Genomic DNA, 25,861 nt, shown 5'->3' with positions numbered 1-25,861 from the left:
AGTGACATAAATAAACATGTGACGGAGGAAGAAGCCAGGGTCAGAGAGTTGCGGTCACTTGCGTAAGCGTCACATGATCATCACATAAAAGAATAAAGATTAGAGTGCAGACTGCATTTCAAACACAAAGTTCTTAGGTACCCAGGGAACTCAAGTGATGTACAAAAGCAAAAGCTAATGAGTATTTATCCAAGACTCCTTCCTTCTACCCCCACACTTAGAAGCAATGACAAGCAAGGTTGCTAGACTTGCTTTTCTACAGCCAGTGCTATAATCTCTGCCAATTCTTTAACCTTTGAAATTTCAATTTCACATTTGGAAAATGTTGACCCAGACTTTCTCAAAGTCATCAGTTATTTAAAATGCAAATGAATTAATGCCTATGAATAGGTGTTACATAGATAACACACCTAAAAATGTAATGTATCATTGTTTTCTGCAACTTGGTTTGCAGAAAATTGAATGTCTTGGTGCAGGTTGTTATTCGATTCATAAATTGAATCTACATAAGGATACAATGCACAAATTTAGACCTATATGAGCATGGATTACAGTTTAGCATGAAGAACTAATTAAATAATTGATAAAGGAAATTAGAGTACCAGTGTGGATGTTCCCCAACGTACCTATTCTTGAAGAAATTTAATAAGTTAAACAACATGGGACCTCTGAGGTCTTTGGACATGTGTAGAAATGTTGGATGAATGAATGCTAGCATAGAACAAGTATCAAAAGTTGTAAAAACCTGAAACTTCTTTATATGACCAACAAAATTATAATTTAGCGGGTAAGATAACATAAAACAACCCTAATCTGAAAAATACATATTTTAGGAGAGTCACTCACCTCATGCCAATTGGAATCTAAATATCTCTCAAAATTAATTAGTAAATAAAAAATACATCAATTTTCCCACATGTATGACTGCCCACCTAATTTTCCTTAATCATTAATGTGATAACTTCATTAATATCTAACTTTTTGTCAACATTCAGATGCAGTTCCATTTAATATACACCTGTATCACAACACCTAGCCCAATATTTACAATATATTTATATAATATGATAATGAGGGGAAAGTTGAAACTCCAGCAGCTAATAATTTCAGGCTTTGTACTTCATGGTTATTTTAATTTGACACCAGAAATGAGACTATGTATGTGAATGGGAGTTACAGGAGTAAGTGTTCAGCACAGGAAGGAGGATCTGACAGTAACAAACTTAAACAATGTACTAGAGGTTGCTAGTGCCTTTACCATTAGATGTTCCACAGACTCTGACAAGACTGAGAAAGTGTGGTAGCAACAAGTGCAATGGCAGACCTCCAGTATTTCCTAAAGTACTGGCGGGAAGGCTCCTGTTTTGACATTTTAAGCCTATATTCTTAGCAAACAGCATGGTCATAATGGACCCCTATGCAGAATTGAATGAGCCATCAGCACACATGGCACCTTACTAGACATCTGCACAAAAGTACTTTACCTTACCTTGAAATCATGGTCCCCCTTCCTACAGCGCCTTCTAACTCAGACAACTGGATGGATTCATGCAGATAATCAAGTCAGGTGAACTGTCAGCAACCCTCATGGGCTATGAGAAGGCGGGCTTTATGTTTTCCTGAACTGTCAGTCTGCATTTAGGTGCCTACTTTTAAAAGTCCAATTTTAAGTGACAAATCACTTTGATCTAAGTTGCATATTAATAAAACTGCTGTGTTTACAAGGAGAGGATTCATTTCCTCTTATATAACCATTGTGAAACCACAAAAACAAGTGATTAGTAAAGCATTTTATCTTAGCAACTCTTCAACCACCCAGGAATTAAGATGCTGAGGGCTGAATTAGGTTTCATGTAGAGAAAGGTAACTCATAGAGATTTTGATTTTAATATGTGTAAAGATTTAAGGGTAACATGTAACACACTTATGTCAGAGGAATGGAATGCAAGGTGGTTGCTGATACAGGAATTTCAAGGTACTATGGATGAAGGAAGAAAGGGGACTGGGAGGAAAGCCTCACAGAGAAAGCCGACCCTGTCTTCAGACCAGTGCTCCTAGCCTTCCTCTTGTAGAAAGAAGAAGTCAAAAGAAGAGAGCATGGGATGGAGAAAGTCAAGCTTGGTATGAACATGAGAGCTTACTCCAAAGATTCTCTAGGTGTCTGGATACCAAGTATTTGTATAAAGTTTGCAGGTTTTGACAGTAAGTTTGAAAATAAAAATAAATAATTGCAGACAAGAGAGGACTATTACAGATTTATCTGGTTTATACATAGGCACACCTAATAAGAATTTGTTTGAACCTGATAAGCTAGGATGATCAGATGGAAGGGGAGGAGGACCTCGCCTATCTGTGGACTTGGAGAGGGGCATGGGAGGAGATGAGGGAGAGGGTGGGATTGGGAGGGAATGAGAGAGGGCCCACAGCTGGGATACAATGTGAATAAACTGTAATTAATATAAAAATTTAAAATTTAATTAAAAAAAGAATGTTTGGGATCTAGGCCCTTCATGACACCTTTACAAACCTAAAGCCTAAGAAGGATTTTGCAATTTTTAACTGATAGAAATGACTTTGAAGAGGGAAGCTAAGACAAGTTTTGAAAGCAGTCCCAAACAGTATCTAGGTGGAACACTGTTCCAATGTCTTCCTATTTAAGATGTTGGCATACTTTCAGAAAACTAGGACCCTCTTTTAATCTAACAGAATAAAGTGTGTCATGGTGTGCTGAAATGAGCACTACCTCATAGGAAATGCAGCTAAATTCATTCTGCATCACCCACAGGTTTCACAATTTGGCTCCATTACTGAAACAGTGCTTGATGATAGGTCTCAGTTTTTAAAGCTCAAGCCCCACTGTTGGCACTAAATTATGAGTCTACCAGCATTTATGCCAGTCATTAGCCATTCTCTTTAAAGAACCACTGCTGACCGTACATTGACTAAAGATGCTCATAACTAACAGACCCTACCCCAGTGTGTAGACAAGAAGAAAAATGGAATGAATGTCACCAAGTCACCAAAAGGAAACCTTTGTAGCACGAGAGCTAAGGCTGAGTGCTCATACACAGTGCTGAGTGTGTGTGTGCTCACAAGCATGACAACATGCATGTGGAGGTCAGAGGATAACTTTCAGGATTCAATTTTTCCCTTCTACCGGGTAGATACCAGGGATCAAATTGAGGTATGTAGGCTTCAGAGCAAAAGCCTTTACCCACAGAGCCATCTTGCTGGACCTTAGTTTTCCTATTCTTATACAGAAATCTACTTAAAAATAAATGTATAATAAATTTAATGCATTTACTCATTTACAACTGCAATTTTTAAATATTCTCTGTTTTCAAAAGATTTCAAAACACTACTTGATTGAACGCATATTCTCTGGCTACTTTATTGTTATTATTTATATTATAAAGTGTTTCATATGTCTCACTGTAAATATGTAATGAGTGCTGCTAGCATCTTTAAATTAACTCTATGGACTCATGCCCCCATTTTAGCAGAGAAAAGTATAAATGTGGTCGGGGGCGGGGATGAGACCAGAACTCAGGAACACCTTCTGAACGCTTACTGTTCGTTTTCAACCCTTCCTAAGACCCCGAGCTGGCCTGAAGAGGGTGAGCACAGAGGGAGTTCATTCTCTAGTCTCCTGAGACCACAATAAGCACAATGCAGTTCTGAGAGGGATGTTACTTTTTTAACAGTGCCATGTAAACTGGCAACACTCAAAATATAAATTACAATAATAGCCTGTGAAAGGCAGTTCAGGGAGGAACAAGTGAGATGGGGCTGATTTATGATGGCTGATAAAGAACAAACAACAACAAAAACCAACCAACCAACCAACCAACCAACCAACAAACAAACAAACAAAAAAAACCCAACTCCAACAACAACAAACAAAAGCAAAAACCGAGGGCCTTGGCAAAAGAATACTAAGGAGGGTGATATGAAAATTTCTCATATTTTTAAAACTTAAGTATGCTGAAAAGTAAAATCATGTAGTATCCACCAAGTAGGAAAATGATGATAGTTACTGTTACTTTCTAGTGCTTTCATACAACTTAAAAAAATCATCTCCCATATCTTAGAGGATAAATAAACATTTTTGAAAGCCTTTGAAAGCTATAAAATATTTTTGTGGAGAAATAAGTTTGGCTTAAGAAAGTTATTTCTAATAAAAACTGTTATTTATTTACTCATCTACCTGTTTTTCTGTTGTGCTGGGAAATAATCATGGGTGCAAGTAAAAGTTCCTCCACTAAATTATCTGCTATTCCTCTCCTGAATGTACTATTTCTATTAAGAAAAATGGATACTGACTCACCAAGAAAAAGTGAATCTGAAAGCCATGGTGTGCAGTGCTACAAATGCGGGAAGTCAGAGCAGAGGGGGTACACTCTGTCCACCCTGCCCACCCCCAGTGGCCAAAGACATCCCTCATCTGCAAAGTAAAGCAAGAAAGGAAACCTTCCTGCACTTTGTACACATTTAGCAATCACTGTAACTACAGTGTTTCTTTAAATACCATCCACATGTGTGAAGTTAAGAGAGGTTCCTAGAGAATCATATTTACAAACTAGTATTAAGAACTCACCAGCAGTTCTCTATTTAGTTACGAATCAAAGCAAAGAGCTGTTCCCTGACCTCTGACTAAACATGGACATGTTCTTCCCAGAATGAATTCATGAAATAATGTATCTGCAGATGGGCTGTTTATCAGTTCCTTGAGGCTGGAACAGTATGTCGTGATATTTTAACAATTCTTTAATAGAAACTATACTAGATTTTGCATAATTTATCTTACCTAATATTTTTCTAAGTAAAAATTCCTATTATCACTTTCTTTTTACAGTTATATAATTTATGTGGGACTGACTGTTATATGTATGAACATCATTCTTTTTTTTCATTTTAGAATATTTATTAATTTCCTTTAGATATATTCCCTAGTAATGAGATTTAAAACTCAATAGAAAAAAAGGTGGAAAGAAAAATTGTACACTTTAACAATGTATTACATACTTAAGGCATTTCTTAGAATACAGCATGCAAGGCATTTGTTGAATAGTAGGTAAAATGTCCTTTAAACATACTTTTAATTAAGATGTCTTGATTACTCTTTGGCAATGGTGTTTAATTAAACCATGTACCTAGTCTCCATTGTGTTTTAAGCTCTAGCCCTATCCCTGTAGACTGATTGTAAAACACCTGAGAATAAACCATCCAAGTACTTCTAGCAAGTTGTAATCTGTCATGTAAAAAGAGATTTATATCCTTGAGGGATAATACATTGGATTAACTAGTGCAGTTTTAATTCTTTTATTTACAATTGATAGGAGATTGTACAGGCTGTTTTCTCCTTCCTGTGCATGTAAATGTGCCCACATGATCACACATACCTGAAAACGGGTATGGAACTCTTAGAGCACACTGAGTTTTTGGAGAGACACCCAATATGTTATTTGGCAGTTGTGGAAGGTAAAAGGCTATCCTCCTTTCTCACATTACTGATCCTCCAGTTTCACGGTTACCCAATCCTCACAGAAGAACGATACCTTTGAAAGTTGCAATGGCTACTCTAGACATCCACTGTCTCCAGCTTTTTAGCTCTAAACTTTTCCTGGAAAGTATGTAGCTGCTCATGGAGCCAATGAAAAACGTGTAACATTAAAGACATGTAAGGACATATGAAAGTGTTGTGAGCAGATTTTGCTTAAGATATTTAAGGTCCTCTTTCTAGTCAGCATTGTAAGTGCTTGTAAATGCACTTTAAATGCCTGTAAATATTTTCTAAGCAGCTACTTGTTTTATTTAGTGTTTGTCACCCAAGAGGGACACAACAGCAAACAAAATGGGCATGTTCACGAGGCATATACCCCAGCGGGGAGGAAGCTTATGTTCCAGATGTGTGCTGTCCAAGATAGTAACCTGTAATTAACCAAGGCTTTAAAATTTAAGTTGCTTAAAATTAAATACAATAAAAATGCAATTACTTTCGCAAACTAGCTTCATTTCAAATGCTCCATAGCCACATGTGGCTTGTGTGTAGCATTTATTGGGTAATCAGATTTAAAGGATATTTTTATCACTGCTGAAAGCTCTACAAGACAGTTTCATTCCCAGGAACAGTAAATTAGATGGTGACATGTTGCAGGTGGAAATAGATAATGCAACAAAATGGATGAAATTGTTGGGGTATAATGTTAATATTTTAAGATAATTCTAACATATCCTTAGACAAAGATGTATTTTGTATAAATATCTGAAAGGAATGAAACAGATGATGAAACTACTTAATCTTAGAAAAAATAATTATAGACAAATAAACAAACAAAAAGCAACAAACCAGTGAAAACCTGAGATGAAAGCTGCTGACACATTCTAGGAATAGAGGGTAGGGAATGTAATTCAAATGATCCAAAATAAAGATGATAGGAGCCAAGGGCAGGGAGGAAATGGAGAAGGTGGGTCTTCATAGTGAGAGGAGAAGCCTTAAGTGGGTTTACATAAGACTGAACCTGGATTTCTGTATTCCAATTAAGGTGTTTGAGAACAGAGGTCATAGACTTCAGTAGTAACCCAGGCTACAACGATTAGAACGATGGACAAGGTAATGGTGATAGAGGTTGGGAAAGTGACTGCATACACTTAGTAGAGAGAAACAATAGATTTGCTAATTGGGGATTAGGGAACAAGCACAGCATTCGTGCTGGAGAAAAATGGTAAGAGCAGGAATCAAAACATGTCACATTAAAAATGCTCACTGGGCATTAGAAGTTGTTGGAAGAAAGCTTTATGAGTGTGGGTATGGACTCAGAAGACAAAGTTAGACATAACTATCAAACAAGTATCGATCTGCATGTTATATAAACCCATGAGAAAGTTACTGACCCTGAACCCTACACTAATTCCAGCATGTGGCAGTCTCCATTTCTTAAGACTCAAGGCCAAGGCTCACTCCAATAGACAGAGCCCTATCCCGGACCCAGAGCCATCGCCAGAGACCGACGGCCAGGCTTTCCTAACACTAGGTAAGTTCTTATCACTCTAGACTTACTTGGATACAGGACCAGGCACTCAAGTCCCCATGGATCCAGGATCCCAGCTAATCTCCAAAGACCCAGGCATCAGGTCCACTGCAGTAGATGCAAACTCTAGGAACAAATCTGCACATTAAGGTGTTAGGATGTCCGCCTGGTAACTCAGGCACTACAGGGCCTGCCTGAAGAGGCCATGAAAAAGAGCCTGGCCAGACTCTCTTTGCTGAATCACTAATGAGAGAGTTTCCCAGAGAAAGCTAGTCTGCTAAAGTTGGAATAAGTACTTACTTCTAATATTCAGATGTCAACATAAAGCAACAAGAAATTCATAAACCAAGGAAAAATATGTAATAGAAATATGTAAACCAAGGAAAATTAACCACCAAATAAGAGAGTAAAATTTTTTTCAGTACCCGGAACCAAGTGAACTTCTTGAAAAAGAGTTCAAAATCATTGTTTGAAATACAGTTGGTGAAATGCAAGAAAGTAAAAAACAACAACAACAACAACAACAACAAAAGGTAGGAAAAAATTGTCCCAAAATAGAAATTTGAAAGAAACGATTTTTTTTTTACAAATCAAACATGATGTCATCTATGAGATAAGTACAATGAGAAAAGACATCCAAAAGCCCAGCTTCCCAATGCTGAGATAACCTGAAGATTTGGAAGAACTAGAAATAAATCCTGAGATGGTGCCTAGCAGTTAAATACAAACACACTCTCTCTCTCTCTCACACACACACAAACACACACACACACACATTCACACACATACATACAGTCTTTCACTAGAAAAATGAAATAACTCATAGACTATGGGAGAAATCAGGCTAAGACAATTGAATGCAGCATTACAGAGCTACTTGAGATTACTGATCATGAACTAAAAGAGACCAGGAAATCAACCTGTCTGGTTCTGTTACTTTTAATTACAGAGATATACGGTTTAAGAAGGTACAGTGCTAAATTTAACTAGTTTTGCTCTCACTATAGATCAAAGAAAATTATCATTAGGTAAGCAAGCAAGTGATAATCAATTGTCTAGATCAGAAGGGTGTGGAGGGCAGCAATGAAAGTGACCTTATCAGAATATTAATGGTACCATAGTATTAAAAGACTTTGATACTTGTGATGATAAAAGTCATGTATTAGAAGATAGGGCACAGATATTATAAAACTGATATTTATGATTTTCAACAAATATTTGTAATTACACACAAATAGGTATTCTGGAAGTGACGAGTTTAAAAACTGAGAGGAAAGAGGACTGAAAGGCGAGGTGGTTTGGTTAAACCTTAAGACAATGATGACAATAGAAGCTATTTCCTGTATCATATCTTAAACATTATAACAGGACCAAGACTATAAGGTGACATCTTTGAATATGGTAGTCACTGTTCTATTGCTGTGAAGAGATACCATGACCAAAGAAACTCCAACAAACATTTAATTGGGGGCTGCCTACCATTTCCATGACTTACTCCGTTACTGTCATGCATGGCTGGAATATAGATGGTGTGCCAGCAGAAAGCTATATTCTGATCTACAGGCTGAGAGAGAAGACTGGGCCCGGCAGAGGCTACTGAAATTTCAAAGCCCACCTCCAATGACCAAGCATTGGAATAAATGAGCCTATGGAGCATTCACATAAAAAAACACGTAGAATAAAGAAAATATAAAATATTAAATCTCCGAGATATGTTTAAGGAGATACTACAAAGAGATCATCCCTAAATCTAGGTTACTTGAACAGTTTATAGCTTTGTTCTTTATTTTTATCTCTGGAATAAAAGAAGTTCATGTTGCCATGATGAATCCTTTTCAAAACAAAAGATTTATTACTGTTGGCATGGGAACTAATTGTGCCTTACAGAAACTACAGAAACTTACTTTAAAGGAAATGTAGGCCAAACTAATAAATGTTGTAACACGGAAAAGGTTATTTAAAAACCTAATAAGGAATTTAGTCTACTATACATATAGGTAACAATTATGTAAGAAAATATCAAATAGGCTTCTCAAAGTGACCTGTCCTCCCTAGGCTGTGCTCCTTGGTCAGTCATGCCCCATAGCGGGTACATCAGTGGAACATATTCATTGATGTAGCACAGGACATCATACTGAGACGGTCCATAAAAGAAAATGGAAGAGTACTTAACTGACAGATTAAATGCTACCATACAGAAAAGTCAACAAATACTTGAACATTACAGTCAGAAGGATTAGGCATTAAACCTGTCTTCAATATTACTTTATTTGTAGTAAACTAAGAATATAATCAGCATAAGTAAAGGATAGATGTATTGATACAGAATATATTAAATATTGCTTTCATTTGCCTGATTTCTCACTAATAAAATTTTTAATTATATTAAATTATTTTAGAAAATTTGGTTTAATTCATTCTTGATTGGCATCATAGTTTCTACAGGATATAGGTACCATATGCTATAAAATTAGTCTTTACAGGCTTCTCGGGCCCTGGATTCTCCATTTTCATTCTTGCTGAAATTCTAATATTGTACATGTTAGTGATTACATCTATTCATATAAACCACAACTTTCTGAATTTCATATTTTTTCATTATAACTCTTCTTAGACTTGAAATTTCTACTCAATAAAGGCAGAATGTGATTTGCCTGTCTTGCTCAAGGAGCAAAGGCTACCTCACAGGCAAACACCAACCTATAAATGTGTTTGTCTTCATCTCAGTGCCTCTGGTTTGAACTTCTCTGGCAGTAAGATGTGTCAGAGAGGTTTCATATGGTCACACATTGTTTTACAATCAGATACAACATAGCCATCCCCAGCCAAGGTCACAACTATAATGACATTTCTCTAATCAGTATAGAATTGGTGGTTTTTACATTTTTTACACAAGCCATGTTTTCTCAGACTAATATATATATATATATATATATATATATATTCCATTCTAAAAGGCAAAACATAAAACCTAGACTAAAGGTTGAACTATCTAATTTATATGTACTTAGAGATGTGAAAGTAATTAAGATGACGGGAACATGGTCCATTTTCATCACCAGAAAATGATCCTTTTGGGGAAAAATGAAGGCATGGAAGGCACTGCAATATGATACTTTTTCTTTATATATTCATCCACTCAAATCTCTAAATTACAGAACCAACTACCTTATTAGTAAAGTTTGAATTTTTAAAACAGGCTAAGTTCAAAGCTAAAACATTATGTTCATATAACCAGAGTTAGAAAGTAAAGTGTCTTCTGCCCAGATAAACACATGTTCATTCTCATGGAATGTGATCAGGGAAATGACAATCAGGACAGGTTAGGTATTGTATTTGTATAAATAAAGATGGACCATTATGTATACGGAGTTGACCCAGGGAAATACTCAGTGTCTTGACACAAGTACCCATAGTTCATGATGTCAACACTGGAATCCAAGCATAAAACAGCCCATCTCTAAACCAGTACTCCCCTATCCCACCATGGCAACATCTCAAAAACTAAATAAACCCGAAGGAAAAAAAGAGAAACATTGCTTACTTAGGAATTAGTTAAAAAGTAAGTTGTGTACTCTAGAAGTTTCAGTATCTGTTGTAACGAGAGGTCAACACAAAATCATTTAAAAAGTGCCAAAAGGCTCTCTTCCATGTCTAGGCTGTTGTGTGTGTGTGTGTGTGGGGGGGGTGAAGTGGAGGTAGGAATTATGTGAAATACACAAACATTCAATAAAATATTTTGTTTGAAAACAAACAAACCAACAAAGAGCATGCCAAAGTGTAAACAAAAATGACTTTCCGTGGAAAAGGAACACCTCTAGAATAAAGCACCAAACAAACTATTATACCAGCCTTCATGAATACTGCATAAGATTCATGGAGGATAAAAGTGGTATTCATGTTTCTGGCTAATTTAATTTGCCACTTATTAAACTCATTGTGTGGTAAATATTTATAAGTTCGCTAAAGCAACAAGAAAGCACCACATGAAGCCAAGAAAAATAAAAGTGCTTTATGAGACGTGCTCTCTCCATTACTCTGCCCAGAACCTTCCTTGTGAAGGGCTAAAAGTGGAGAGAGCACTTCTACTCTGATTCATATTTCCTTATGAGTAGCTTGGAAAAGGCAACATTTAATAACATTCAACATTTATCCTCTCATGCAGAGAATCTAATAGAACAAAACCAATGAAGCCAAACATAAAGTTACGTATGTGGAGCGACGAATGAAGCTGAGAGACAGCTTCCCATTGGAGAGCAGCTGCACAAATAGTGACAACTGTCCTCCAGCTTCTACTTGGCTGTGCCTGACCCAGGCTTGAGGCTGCAGCTGGCTCTGCAGAGCTGTTTCGCTGACTAGGAATCTGTCCTCCATGCTCTAAAACCTAACACATGTGATTTAATAAAAAATGACTAAGAAATACTTTTTGCTACAGCTTTAAAAGCACTCTGTGGCTGTGTGCATGTTTATACTTCATTTTACCAGGGCCATCTTGTTAAACTGCTTTAACAGAATCAGCCAAATTTACTCTTCATAGATACGTTATATACATTTAAAATCCACCATGGAATACTCCTGATGTCCAAGAGATATTTGGTAAGTGGGTGAGAATCTCTGAGTGTACAAGGACTTTGTAAATGAAGCTGTTAAAATTCGTCTCTTAGCTAAAGGACAGGGGAAAGAATCCCAGACAACACAGGTCAAAGAATGAAAAAGTGTGCCTTTAAAAGACTTCTGCTGCAAGATGGATAGGTGTCAGTGAAAGAGAGCAGAATTGAGACAGCAGTGTGCTCAGGCCAGCTCTTGTCTTAGAGACAAACCATGAGCCACAGGCTCATATAGATATTATACAGTCATCATTACACAAACACATACCAGTTCATATTTTCACCAATACCACAACAGCTTACATCAAATGTTTGACTGTTCTATTTCTCTTCTAATAAGCTCAAATGTATATCAAAACACTGTTCTGTTCCATAGATATGTCTTTTTTAAAAACAAATATTTTCCTGTGCATATATATATATATATATATGTGTGTGTGTGTGTGTTCAAATGTGTGCAGGTACATGAATGTGCACATGTGTGCACATGTGAAGGTCAGCGGTCAAGGTCAGGTTGCCCTTTCTGATGATGCTCTTGCCTAATGAGACACCTTTCACTGGAACACAGAGCCGACGACTGACCTGTCTCTCTAGCAGCTCACGAGAGCAAGCCTGTGTCTGCATCTCTCGCAGAATGGATAAATTACAGGTGAGCTTCCACACCTGCCCACCATCTTCGCAGGTGCAAGGACTACAGACTCTGGCCCTCAGGAGTAGTGTAGGTGTTCATACACCGGCTCATCCTTGTAGCCCCTGTACATGCTTTGTTTTTGTTTTTGTTTTTTTCTGTTTCCGTATCAATGTTTGCCAATGACATAAGCATTGGCTTACCTGAACAAAGAAAGAAAAACCTAAATCAGCCATTCACAACCACAACACTGCTTTTGCTCTGCTTTCTTCTGTCTACACTCCAATTCCTGTCTTATTTGTAGCTGCCTTTTACTCATCCTATAAACAGAAAAAGATGTTTGTAGTGGGTGAGGGTTTTTCTGAATGGTCTCCTTTGCTTTCAACCTTCCAGGAGTGCATACTCTGTTGTGGCTGTTTGGGTTTATGACATGGGAACATGTTTGTGTTTTGATCCCAAGTGTAGGATATGGGACTGATTCAGACTGTCCACAGCAGCAAACTATTTGTCTGGTGCAGGCTCTGAGAGGGGTTCTTTGCCAGCTGCAGCTAGTTTAAATCTGAGGAATCTGGAGATGGAATAGATGCCAGGGCCCAGAGAGCGAATAGAGCTCCCAGAAAGAACAAGACGGCTGGTGTCCACTCCTGCTGCTCCTGATTACTGTTGATGAAGTTCAAGAAGTTGGAGATAACACTAAATTCAGAATCGGCCTTTCCCTAAGGAACCCAGTGACCATAACCAGCAGGAAGTAGGCTAACATAACTATGCCACCTCTCCCCATTAACCTTTTTCTCCTACCAGGTGTAGGGGTGTTGGAAGGAACTGGGGTTGAGAAGGGAGAAAGAGGTATGAGAAACTAAAGAGCTAAAAATTAACGCCAACAATATTCATTTCTTGTTGAGCTAAGAAAATCCGCAGGTTGCTTCTATGTAGTGGAAGTCATTGATCTGTGTGAGAGGTGAAGTCACAGGAGTAGCAGAAACCTGTAGACCACTATAGTCAGCAAACATCTAAAGCAAACAGCACATTCTAGCCAGAAAAATTCAAGTCTCTAAACCATCAGTTATTTGCTCATAAGTTAATGTTTTCAAAACTCTGTCAAGATTTGACAGAACTTTGAAGAGTTTTTACGCTTAATGATGTTGTTGTGACTAGAAAAAAAAATCTAGCTGTAATTATTACTGTTTCAATAATGTGTGAAAGTTGTGTTCATTTAAAAACTTTCAAAAATCTAAGTGATATCTGATGCTGGCTGCATAAATTCTGTATAAATGAGCTTTGTTGTTGTGCAGGCTTCTCTCACTGTCCCCAAACAGTAGGCAGAGTTATTAGCATAAAATGAGTAATTAGTGATACACACAGCACCAGATATAATTCAGAGAAGTTGTAAGGCTATGGTCCATAATTATTTCAGACTGTTTCTGCAAATGTACTTACACCCTAGAACATATTTGTAATGCACATGTAACAGAGCTTTCCAAGTCTGTGGCGGTGATATGCCATGTGTTGAAAATCTAAATGGACTGACATCTATGTTCTTAATAAGAATACAAAGACAGCAATAATCAGCTCTCTTAGTCAAGTTTTCATGGTCTTGGCAATATAAAATTCCCTGCATTTTTATGCTTTCTCGTTTTGATGCTTATACAGTCCCCAGACTTGGTGGTGAAGTGATGATTATTATATGAAGCACAAAAAGTCTGTGATATGAAAATAGAGAATACATGTCAGAAAAGCCTCATCCAGGGGAAATTTACAATGCTGTCTGTGGTAAGGTTTGTGTTCATAAGTTATAGAGTACAATTAAATAAGAGGTTTTAGAATAAAACTAAAAGGAAAAAACATAGCTTTGTGGTGCTCAACTGACAAAAACACCATAAAGAGAGTCTCACATGTCCTCGGAATAGAGTTTATCATTTGTTAATTTTGTATTTGTTGTGATCAAGGATATATTGGTAATCACCTGCATTGTAACACATTCTCTATTGTGATGCTACACCGTTTTGAATGCACTGTTTTGAAAATACATTCAAAAGAAGCAAGCACTCATGGCACCTGTTCTGTGCTTTACTGCATTCCTCTAAAATCCATCTAGAAGCCATCACCATTAATAAGGCAGACTGCAAGGATATGACGTGTAAGAAGATGAACTAAGGTTAGATAAGGCTGTAAAAATATTAAGGTGGATCCCAAATTTCTATGACAAGGATCAACCTAGAAAGAGGACAGACACAGAGATGAGGTCACACAGAGAAAAGGCCACCAAGAGAAATGTCAAGAAGGTGATTACCTACAATGCGAGGACTCACCTCACCAAGAACCAACTGCACTGGCATACTGAGTTTAGACTTTCTGCCTGGAGAACCATGAAGGAAGAAGTTACTCTGCCTTCAGCTACTTCCTCTGTTTTAGTATTTTCTGGCTGTCCTGGGAGATCAGTCCTTCAACTCCTACATTTGGATTCTTGTTTCCCCTATCTATATGGACATAGAATATGAGGCTCAGTAGGTGTAAGGCTGCCCTCCTCGTCTTCCTCCAATGTTCTGTTGTATAGCAACCCTATTATTAATCTCTTCAGGCTACTGGAACCTCCTCTGATGTGCAAGGATCTCTACATTTAGACTGTGTTCTCCATATCAAATACTCCCCTTTGTTCTAGTTAATGCTGTATGCTCATCCTTCAGTTCAGAGATGCTGCTTGGCCATTTGGCTACGAACTCTGTTTTAGTCACACAACCTTTGTGATGCTGACTGTGCTTCTTCACTGATTCACAGCACAACCATGATTAAACACGGAAGACTCCTTGAAAGCATAGCATCCGATGGCTCATTAGAGCTTCAGCTGGGCTATGCCGCTTGCACCAATACAGTATGTATATCCATAGAATAAGTAAATAAACAAGTTAATTACTTAAGACCGCATCCGTGTATCATTGCCTCTGATGACAACCAACAGCTGCTTATGCAATGGGTGTGCAGGAACAGTAGTTGCCAGCAGCTTGGGGCCAAATCTATGCACAATGTACCTGCTGCATGCAAATCTAACCAGCAGAGCAAATTATTGCTCAAGGATGGCCATGCGGATCAGTCATGTAAAAACTGCTTTGAAATAATGAGGTTACTCCTCTAGTATTAGATTTAAAAAAATAAAGTATTTTACTTTGAATTCTCTGATGGTCCATCAAATTTAAAGTCACTAAAAGCATGTGAAAAGATGAAATCTAATTTCCATTTTTCAAGAACTGTTAAGGATAGTTAGTTGAAATTTGAAAGATTGGGTAGTAAAATTTCATGTTTAAAGGCAGCCTGAAATGCAGAATTAGTTAGAGGATGAACTTGGCCACACACACACACACACACACACACACACACACACACAAATTCCATTAAAGACTTGATTCATTGAAGAAAGCATTCATTGAGGTCATAGAAATAAGGTCATAGAAGTCAGGTCATAGAGATAAAAGGAAGCAGAAACTCAAGCTTGAATGGAAGTTAAATCATAACCCATGATGCTTGCTCTTATATGCGTGGCAAAGTAGAACTAAAAGTTGTGGGAGCCATGTGATGAGGGCGAGGTGGCCTAGAGCAAGAGTGAGGTTAAGGCATGTCCAAACCCCACATGTCTCATCTTGAGACTGTTCCCTTCCCTCCCTGTTCTGAGCCTGCATGTCCTCCACATATGTAGCTTTAGGGCCCCCACTTCCACTATATGGTCAGATAGCCTGGTGGTTGGATTACAGGTTAAACTTCCTCTCTCCTTATAAGGTCATGTCCAGAAAGCAGCTGGAATTCCTCTTCATGAAAAATAGGCATTGCTAGCACCTTATCCCCTGCCATTGATGTGCGTTCACCTGGAAAGCTTCTACTGAAAACCCAAAGGTTTAAATAGCCTTTGTTCTCCCCAACTAAATGAGCTGTGTCAATGGATCTGTCTTCCGAGAATTCTGTTTCCGGTGATGCCTGAGGTCTCCAACTCTCAGCTGTTCTTCTCTTGCTCCCCCTCCCAGAATCCACCAGTTATGATCACAAGTATCACACCTTTATGGTGTGGGGAAGAAGTGCCAGGAATGGTAAATAGTCACATACTAATCATCTTTTCTTTTATGCTTAATAAATTTATTTTACTTTAAAATATTTTCACTATTTCCTTGAGAATTTCATGCAAATCTTTTGATCACATTCATCTCCAATGCCTCTTTACAGCAGTGCCCAGATCCACTCCTACCCCTCTCAAGTTGTGTCACATTCATTTTTATACCATGACTCCCATTTGCCCTGCCCATGCACTCTTTGTAGGTTGAGATGCAAAGCCCTCATTCATCTGATGCTCTCCATTTTATGAGGTCCTGTTTGCAAGTTGTTGGTCTTAATGGCTTTGCTACTAAGGTCCTATTCAGAACGTTCTTTCCTATGCCTATCAGTTGAAGTACATCCCCTACTTCTTCCATTAGCAGATCCAGGGATTAGGTATTATCATGAGGTTCTCCATCACTTTAGAGTTGAGTTGTTCCCAGACAGACACAGACACACACACACACACACACACACACACACACACACACACAGAGAGAGAGAGAGAGAGAGAGAGAGAGAGAGAGAGAGAGAGAGGAGGAGGAACTAGTTCAACTCTTCCACCAACAGCTAAACAATTTTACAATAACTATTTGTTGAAGGTGTTGTCTTACTCCAATTAGAATAGTTGTGTCTAAAAATAATGACCACAAAAGCAGGTATTACCTGAATGTAGACAGAGAGGAACACTTATTCACTGTTAGTGGTAGTGTAAACTGGTGGATCCACTGTGGAAGTCAGTGTGAAGGGTCTTTGCAAAGATATAAAAACCTCTATCATGTCAGCCAACTATTCTCAAAGGACAACAGAGATACTGGCACAGCTCTGCTCATTCTTGCCCTGTTCATAATAGCAAGAAAACAGAAACAGCCTACATATCCATCAATGGATGAAATGAAAATGTGGTACATTTACACAATGGAAAATTATTTGGCTATAGAGAAAAAATAAAAATGAAATGTGCAGCTTAAATAGATAGAGCTGTAAACAATCATTCTTAGTGGGGTGCCCCAGACCCAGAAAGACAGATGCCACCTGCTCTTTCTCGTATGTGAGAGCTAGATTTGAAATTTTGGATATTTATGATTAAATTGGACTACACACATAAGTCAGGACTACTAAAAGACCTGTGTGATTTCAAAGGAAGGGGAAGGTTTGAAGGAGGAAAGGGGGAGTAATGAAATAACAGGGTGGTAAATTGGAAAGAAGTATAGATCTCTGAAATTGCTACATAAAAAGCCTACTACTGCTGAAGCTTTGTTTATTATGTACACACACATATCAAAAAAACATTAAATGATGCTACTCTGTAATGACAGGGCAATACCTTTCCCAGATATTACAATATGTCAAATATTAAAAGAATGTTTTGTGTCAGGTATAGAGTGCCTCTTTTCCATTTGTAGTGGGGTACCAAAGAACCCCAAACATTAGAGACTACTGCCACTGATCTTGGTGATAAGACCATATTTCTAAAAATACCACATGGTTGAATTATAGGGCATAGAAAAAAGAAAGCTGGTACCACCTTGAAAGCTTCATCCCTACTTAGTAGCTTTCATAATGCTGTAAGTTTCTATTTTTGCTACTAGGCAAGAAAAATATTCAACAGTCATAAGTTGCAAATTCGTTGAGCTACAGTATAGACTGTCTTAGCAGGATATGCCTGCTGGTGCAAAGCTATTAGGATTGTTATAGAAGTAACCAGCCATGTTCTGATTATATTTAAACCTCACTCCATGAGAAATAACTCATGCTTTCTATTGTGCATTGTGTTCAAAATGCATCTGTGCATCTCATGAGAAGAGCTTCTCTTTGAATCAGATGGGAATTATTACAGAGGACTGTAACTGGTTAAGTGCAGGGAATAATAGAGTATGATGTTCTCAGCTCTAAATTGAACTTCTCCATCACAGCTCCTCCTCATGAGCTGTGAAGAACTCATCATGGAAGAAGAGGAAGACAGACCATGAGAGTCAGAAGTACTGGACATCTTCCATGAAATGAAATTTGCTGGTCCTAACAGTGGTTGTTACGATATGCACAAGCTGTGCACATGATCAAGCCACCAAAATCATGAAGACAGGAGGTGCTCATGGAGTCCCACCCTAGGTGGAGAGGTTGTTGGTGACTGGGGAAATGCTAGGGTAGAAGGGGAAGTTTTCCTTGAAAAGCTAACAAGTTCCTGGAGATGGCTCTATGTCTGTACCATAAGCAGCACTGAGTTTGCTTTTAGACAGGGAAGATGTAAACATGGAAGCAAGCAGTGGTGGGGAAGATGGGGATAACCCAAAGAGGAGTGAGGGAGGATTTGATCAAAACTCATTACATGCACGCATACCAGTCTCAATAAAATATTTAAGAAAGAAAAATGGGGGGCTGTCTCTGACATGGATTCTGTTGCCCACCCTTTGATCACTTCCCCCTGATGGTGGTGGTGGGGTCATTGCCAGGCCACAGAGGAAGAGGATGCAAGAGTCCTAATGAGACTTTACAGGCTGAGGTCAGATAATAGGGGAAAAGGGCTCCGCCTTTCTTAATGAAAGGGGACTATCTTACAGTCTGGTCTCTCTATTAGGAAATACTTTGCCAAGTAATACTGTGTACCCAACAGTGCAGTATTCATGATTTGAATGGTCAGTGTATAGGTTCTTTGCATAGCAATTCTCAAAATCTTAATAGGTGTTTTATAATACCTGTTTCAAGTCTGGTTTTAGATCATGGACTCTCCTATGTCAAGGGAAAGTCAGATTGTCTTGTCCACGAGGTATCCAAGGATATCATATATCCTTCCGTTAATTTTCATTAGAAACGCCAGTAACTTAACCCTAACCTAAAAGAAGGGAACCTGGGACTAGAAGAGAACATGGTTACGTGGTGGGCTCAGTAATCATGTTTTTAGAAAATCGCTGGCAATACTCATGGAAAAAAGAAATCTAGTATGACGTAATTGTAATACGTACAGAATGGTTCCAAATGCAATTGCTAGACATTCTGGGATTGGGAAAGCTAAGGGAAAAGACCTAGCCATTTCAAATACAGAAAGAGAACTACCTTCCCTTTATTGCTGCAAAGAGTGTATGTTATAGGAATTATATTAAAGCTCTCCCCAAATATGCAAATATTATAAAGCACAAGGCAAAGTACCATAATGGCTTTATTTAAATCTTACAAAGAAGAGATGTACATTGTATAGTATGTCCACCAGTTGCCCATGCAAAAACAGTTTCTTTAAAGCTCCAAGACAATAACTTCAATGGCCTGATGCTTACACATGTTCAAAACACTCCATAATAAAACAATGTTCACTCTTTATCACATTTGGTAGTCAACTCTCTCATAAAACAGAACAAGTTTCCAGGGCGATAACGTCAACTCTGTTCACCAGAATGACTGACACACTCACACACACCCCAGACTGAATTAGAGGGAAAAATCTCAAGAAATAATCATATAGACTAGTTTTTCAAAATGTGTATCTGGAAATCCTGCATGTATCCACTATTACATTATCTCTCACCAGGGTAACAGAGGAGTGCTGAACTAAAACACTATACTATCACTGGGCATGCAATAAATTCCACATTCATCTAAAGAACACAGAAAGTTAAGATTATAATATACTTTCTACCTCTACTTAGTGCTGTATTAATGGGATGACCACTCAGCTTGACCTTTTTGCCAAAACTTGCTAGAACTTCAGGAGACCATATGGGCAGCCAGATGGGTTGCTATAATTTAGTGCCATTATTCTAAAGATGAAGTAATGTATCAGTGTAATTTGCATTCTTTTCTGCCCTTTCTGCATACCTTTTATTAGTTTCATTTTTAATTTAGACATCAGAAGGGAAGATAATACCTTGCTACCAGGGCCCAGATGCCAACTAATTACTACAAGAGGCTCCAGCCCTGACACCACAGGCCAGACCTCAGAACAACACTCCATATTTCTGGGTGACCCCACAGCAGTGATTAATAGGTGGAATGCTAGGCCCTAATGAGGGTGTCAGATCTTATATGTTCCCTAGGCAAACGCAGTTAGCATTGCATGGAATATAACCTCAGATACTTGGAAGAGACTTATTATGCTTCACACTAAACTATATCCCTCTTCACCTCATGGTATTTAAATTTATTTATAACCAAGAAAGGCCTTTATAAGTAGAGGTATTCCCAAAGGTAGAAAAAAATATCTGGATCAGATATTGACTTTGTTGTCTATAAAAAAGAAACCACGATGCTGTATATATAGTGAAGTTGTTCCAGAAATGTATGTCAGATTTCTTTACCAACAGATATCATGTTAAAACAGAGTTGAGGGTAAGGCCTATAGGACAATGTACTCTTGATAGAAGACTTAATAATGCAGAAAAGTTGTCAGTCACACTTGAAAAAAAAAAAAACCTATTGAAAGGTAAAATACTAACACCCGTGCTTTAATTATTCAAATCTATCAGGCTTTATTATAAATTATTGTCTTTTTAAAATGTTTCCTTTCATTCCTTCTTGAGTGGTCAAGAATATAGGAGAAGATAGGCCATAGGCCTAGGGGAAAATGAAATACTATTGTTTTGTACAGGAATATAGTAATAAAAAAGTAGTTCTTACAGCATTCTGATATACCCATAGATCATGTCTCTCTCAGCCATTATTAGATAAGCTTCTTCTTGGAATTGGTCAGAACTAATACAGACAGTCAGAAAGGGCAATGAGCAGAGAGATTGAGAGAGAGAGAGAGAGAGAGAGAGAGAGAGAGAGAGATTTTGGAACACTGACACCAAAAGGAGATGGCCCAACAAGGGTCAGGGAACTATGGGGAATGGGAGGCAGGAAGACTTTAAGAGCCAGAGAGGATAGAGAACAGTATTGCAATAGCATCTTCCAGACATTACATGATTGGCATGTGTATGAAATCATGAAGACCATGGCAGCATGCTCAGGACCTGCATAAGTCCAAGCCGGATGGGCTCCCAGTGCTAAGAGGGGAAGCTACACCAGAGTGCTCAACCCTAAACAAGACAATGTCTCCAGCTGATAGCCACTTAGAGAGGAAACATTACTTTTCTGTAATGGAGTGTAACTGGGTATACAAACCACACTTAAGGGCAGGCCGAACGGACAGCAGTCCATTGCTAGCACAATACAAGTTCAGTAATATTTTGTAAATGTTTTGTCTTTTTAAAAAAAAGAGAAACGAGAGAGGTCATGAGCTGCCTCAGCAAGTGAAGGTGTTTGCTGCCCTGTCTGGCAGCTTGAATTCAGTTCTCAGTACCCACACGATGGCAGAAGAACTGACCTCTGCAAGTTGTCTTGCCACCTCCACCTTACACACACACATGCACATGTGCACACGCGTGCGGGTGTGGCAGACAGAGAGTGAAAGAGGAGGGAGAGAAAGAGAAATGTAAGAAATATTTTCATAGAAAGGGGATCTGAATAAAACTCCTCCCTCCTTCAAATAGGAAATGCAAATCAGAACACAGTGACAAATTTTCTGTAAACTAAGAAGGCTATGATGGAAAACACAAGTGCTATCACAAATACGAAGAAGTTGAAGCCAGCCCATGGGAGCAGAAATTAAAAATCAGCCAGCAACATAAGAAGCCTGAGTCAGTTTTGTTGAAGCTTAACATTCCACACAAGGATGGAAATAGGTGTTCTCATAGAAACATGCACATGAACGTTTATAGAAAATTATTTGCATTCGTTTAAAAGAAGGAATAATCTAAATATTCATTGGCTAATGAAAGGCTAAACAGTATGTCATATGTCCATATAAAGGAATATCGTGTATTGAGGAGTGAAGTATAGATTCATTCTATAATATAAATTAGCATTATGCATGTGTGTGTGTATATGTGTGTGTGTGTCCACACGTGAGCTTATGGAGTTCACAGAGTATCATTTATATGTGTGTCTGTGGGACTCCCCCCTTGGTATGAGGTAATCATAATAAGTTAGGAGGCTCATTCCTGAAGAGGACTAATTTTTCCTCTCTCATCAGTCATTGACTGTAGCTTTTCATCTAGGGGCAGGGTTCCATGAGATTTCCCCACCCACACTGGAATGCCCAATGGTGTTGAAATTGCTCACATCTTGTTTATACATATTGTTGAGATTTCATTGATGCAGCATCCTTATTATCTCTAGAACACATGATCTTCCAGCAGACCTCTTTGCTCTTCCATTTGTTTGCTTATTGGTTTTTGTTTTGTTTTCTGAGACAGGGTCTCCCTACATAGTCCTGGATGTCCTGGAACTCACTACATAGAGCAGGTTGGCCTTGAACTCAGAGATCTGCCAGCCTCTGCCTCCGGGTGCTGGTACTAAACCAGAAATGTACCACTGCATCTGGCCCATTTGCTTGTTTGTTTTGGAGACAAGGTCTCAGTATGTAGCCTTGGAGCTTGAAACGTAGACCAAGCTAACCTTCTGCTTGTGGCAGTCCTCCTGCCTTTGGCTACTGAATACTGGGACTATGGATGGGCACCAGCATGCCTGTGGCAAAGTACTTTTTTATTCAAAGACAAAAGCTTGTTTTATGTCTTAAGATAAGACCTAATGCATTCATAGTATGAGGAACCATGTGAATGGATAACCTACATCCACCACAATTTGTTACAGTTGAATGGACTTTTGGTATTCCTGCTACTACCCAAAAGCCTGGGATGGATAGTACCACACGTTACATAGCCAGGAATGACATGCCAACAGTTGCAAGCCCTGATAATTGAGGATTTGGGGCAATATTCCAAGGGCTTAAACAGGATCTTGGATCCTTTATAGATCTTATCATTATTAGTTCCTACACAGTATTTTCACAAGCCTGAAGTTATTTTCTCAAAGCAATCACAAATAAAAAAAAAACCTACTGATTTTAATTTAAATATACTCTATTCTTCTATTACTCTAAATATCTTAATGATCTTTCTAATAAAATTGTAAATATAAAATTACCATTGTACTTATTAATTTCAAAAGTTTTCTTCTGAGGGCTGGAGTTGTATTCCACTTGGTTTAGAACTTATCTAGCCTTTATGTCTGTGTTCAACCCCAAACGACACAACCTGGGCATGCCAACTCAAGCTAGTATTCCACGTCTGGAGAGTAGGTCATCCTTAGATCCTCAGTGACATAATGAGGTCAAGGCCAGCCTGAATACATGAGATCCTGTCTCAAAAGAGAGTTCTCCGTCACACCTCTTCAAATCTGTACCATACTATCTTAAAAAGAAAATAAATGTATACATAATAAAATTATTTATATATGACAAGTCTAATAAACATTTTCACTATTATTTATATATAACTAGTCCAATAAAGATGTTACACTAAGTAATTTAAGAAAATTACATTCATATTTAACTAAATTAAAATGATATCATTCTTCATTCCCATATCCCTTTTTCATCTAGCAACTCAAAGTCTGTGCCATGACTATGGCACATCTATGAACCAGCTCTCCTTTGCCTGTGGACAATAACTGTTGAGTCGGAAGTTCTATACAAGACTTACTGGATCTCATCCAGTTCTCATTTATTGTGGCCTCTGCCTCAATGCAGGGCTATAATTATTTCTGACTAGTAGGATATGATCAGAAATGAAGCTCATAAATTCCAAGCCTGGACACTAAATAATGCAGCTGACTTTTGATGTGTCCTTTTTCTTTGCTCAAAAGAGCAAGTAGGTTTAGAGGACACACGAAGTCATTGGTGTAAGGCAGGTAAGACAGAAAGCACCAAGTGAGTAAGACAGGAACTTCCATGCACTGAAGCCACCAGGAATTGCAGATCATGCAAAAAAGGTTGAAAGAAGGCAACTCAGGAATTGACCTTAACCACATCAAATTCCGTGTCTTGACTTTAAGTTAGCCAACAAAACTTTTAACAACAACAACAACAAAAATATGAAAGCTATAATGAAACTTGATGTCCAAACTCAATGGACTTATATCATGTCTCTGGAGATCTCAATTTTGGTTATATGTAAGGGGCAGGGAAAAACCTGGGGCTGAGTTTAATATTTACTTGGACCTGTCAGGTCACGACAAATCTGTTGGCCCAGTAGAGCGTCATCAAAGAACACTAGAGTAGAACATGGGGCACTGCATGGTATCAACCATCTCTATGTAGACATAAGAAACAACAGCTGCAGTCCTTAAAGCAAGCACCCAAAAAGTGATTCCAAGACAGAGTTTTCAAATACATGGTCAAGTAGAATTTAAATGATACTTTTGATACTCAAAAACTCATCAGTTTAAGTATATCAAACTTATTAAGTCCCGATTAATCTAGAATCATTAAAATACAAAAAGCGGAAAATACACACTGACACCAACAAATTTATTACACACACTCACACACATATGTACACAGGAGGATTATGTATGGATCAAATGCTTGCTTTGGTAGTACATTAGAGACTCCATCTTAAAGAATAACTAGTCTGCCTGCTGGCCAGGTGAAAGTTGTGTCAGCACTGCAAGGCAAAAGCACTGCATTGCGTTTTCAGAAGAACTGGGTTGGCCTGGCTTAGCCACTTTGCAGGTATATGGGGGAAGATATGACAAAGGCTGAAAGGACACTGGCTAGATGTCCTGCAGCTCAGGTTTCTTCGGAAATGAGCCCTATGTCTTTGGAAAACTAGTTTGCCTATGTACTTAGTCCCAAAAAAGAAAAAAAGGAAATTATTTCTCAGGTTGTTAGAGGACTGGAAACATCACACAATTCAAGTATAGAGTAAGCCCTTGCCAAAAGAAAATTCTAATAAATACTGGTTATTATTTCTAATGTTCTATGTCTCTCACCATAACTTTACTTAAATAATAAAAAGTGAAAGTATATAATTTGTGTGATACCTTTACATTCTTATATTCTGAGTCTATAACTGTCCTTTCAAGTTAAATTACCAGTTGACAAATGAAAATTCTAAAGCCCATACATTTTCAGTAATGACTAAAAAGAAATCTGTAAAGTCAGGAATGCAGTTGAGAATGTTTTAAAGGCAACAGGTCACACAATGATGAGAGATTTACATTAGCTAACATTCCAATGTGAGGTGGTTTCAGGTAGTCATCTCACTTATGACTTACACTCTCCTTTTAACATAGACTCTAACAATATAATTGGAAGCAGCAGTGTAAATAAAAGAATGTTATTTTGGGAGTCCTAAAGCACTAAGAAATTATTCCACTTACAAAAACCTGAACATGTGCAGAAAGTGCATGGAAGCGGTCCTCTGGGCAGTGCAAAATGGAGAATTACCTGGGTTTATAAGCTGACAGAAACATAGATTTCCTTTTCACTCAAAAGAAAGCATGGTGGTCAGCTAGGGCAATGCTGAGACATAATTCCAATATAGCATCGTGTTCATTCCAGACCTAACAGCAAATGACTCAATAATCTCACAAACTTCACTTAAACAAATGATTCTCCATTCTTTTTGTTTTTTTTTTTTTTTTTGGAGTAATTACATTCTTTTTTTTAACATTTATTTGTTTATTATTTATACATTGTTCTGCCT

The 25,861-nt window shown here is 38.0% G+C and overlaps 1 protein-coding gene across 4 annotated transcripts in view; it reads right to left on the bottom strand.

Moving 5' to 3' along the window:
* Positions 1 to 25,861, bottom strand: part of Slc16a7 (solute carrier family 16 member 7) — a 165,501-nt gene that overhangs the window by 40,209 nt on the left and 99,431 nt on the right. The window lies entirely within an intron of this gene.

This window comes from Meriones unguiculatus, chromosome 17 (assembly GCF_030254825.1).
Source record: "Meriones unguiculatus strain TT.TT164.6M chromosome 17, Bangor_MerUng_6.1, whole genome shotgun sequence".
Classification (NCBI taxonomy): Eukaryota; Metazoa; Chordata; class Mammalia; order Rodentia; family Muridae; genus Meriones; species Meriones unguiculatus.
The sequence above is the reverse complement of the archived record's forward strand: the minus strand, read 5'-3'. Positions and strand labels throughout refer to the sequence as shown.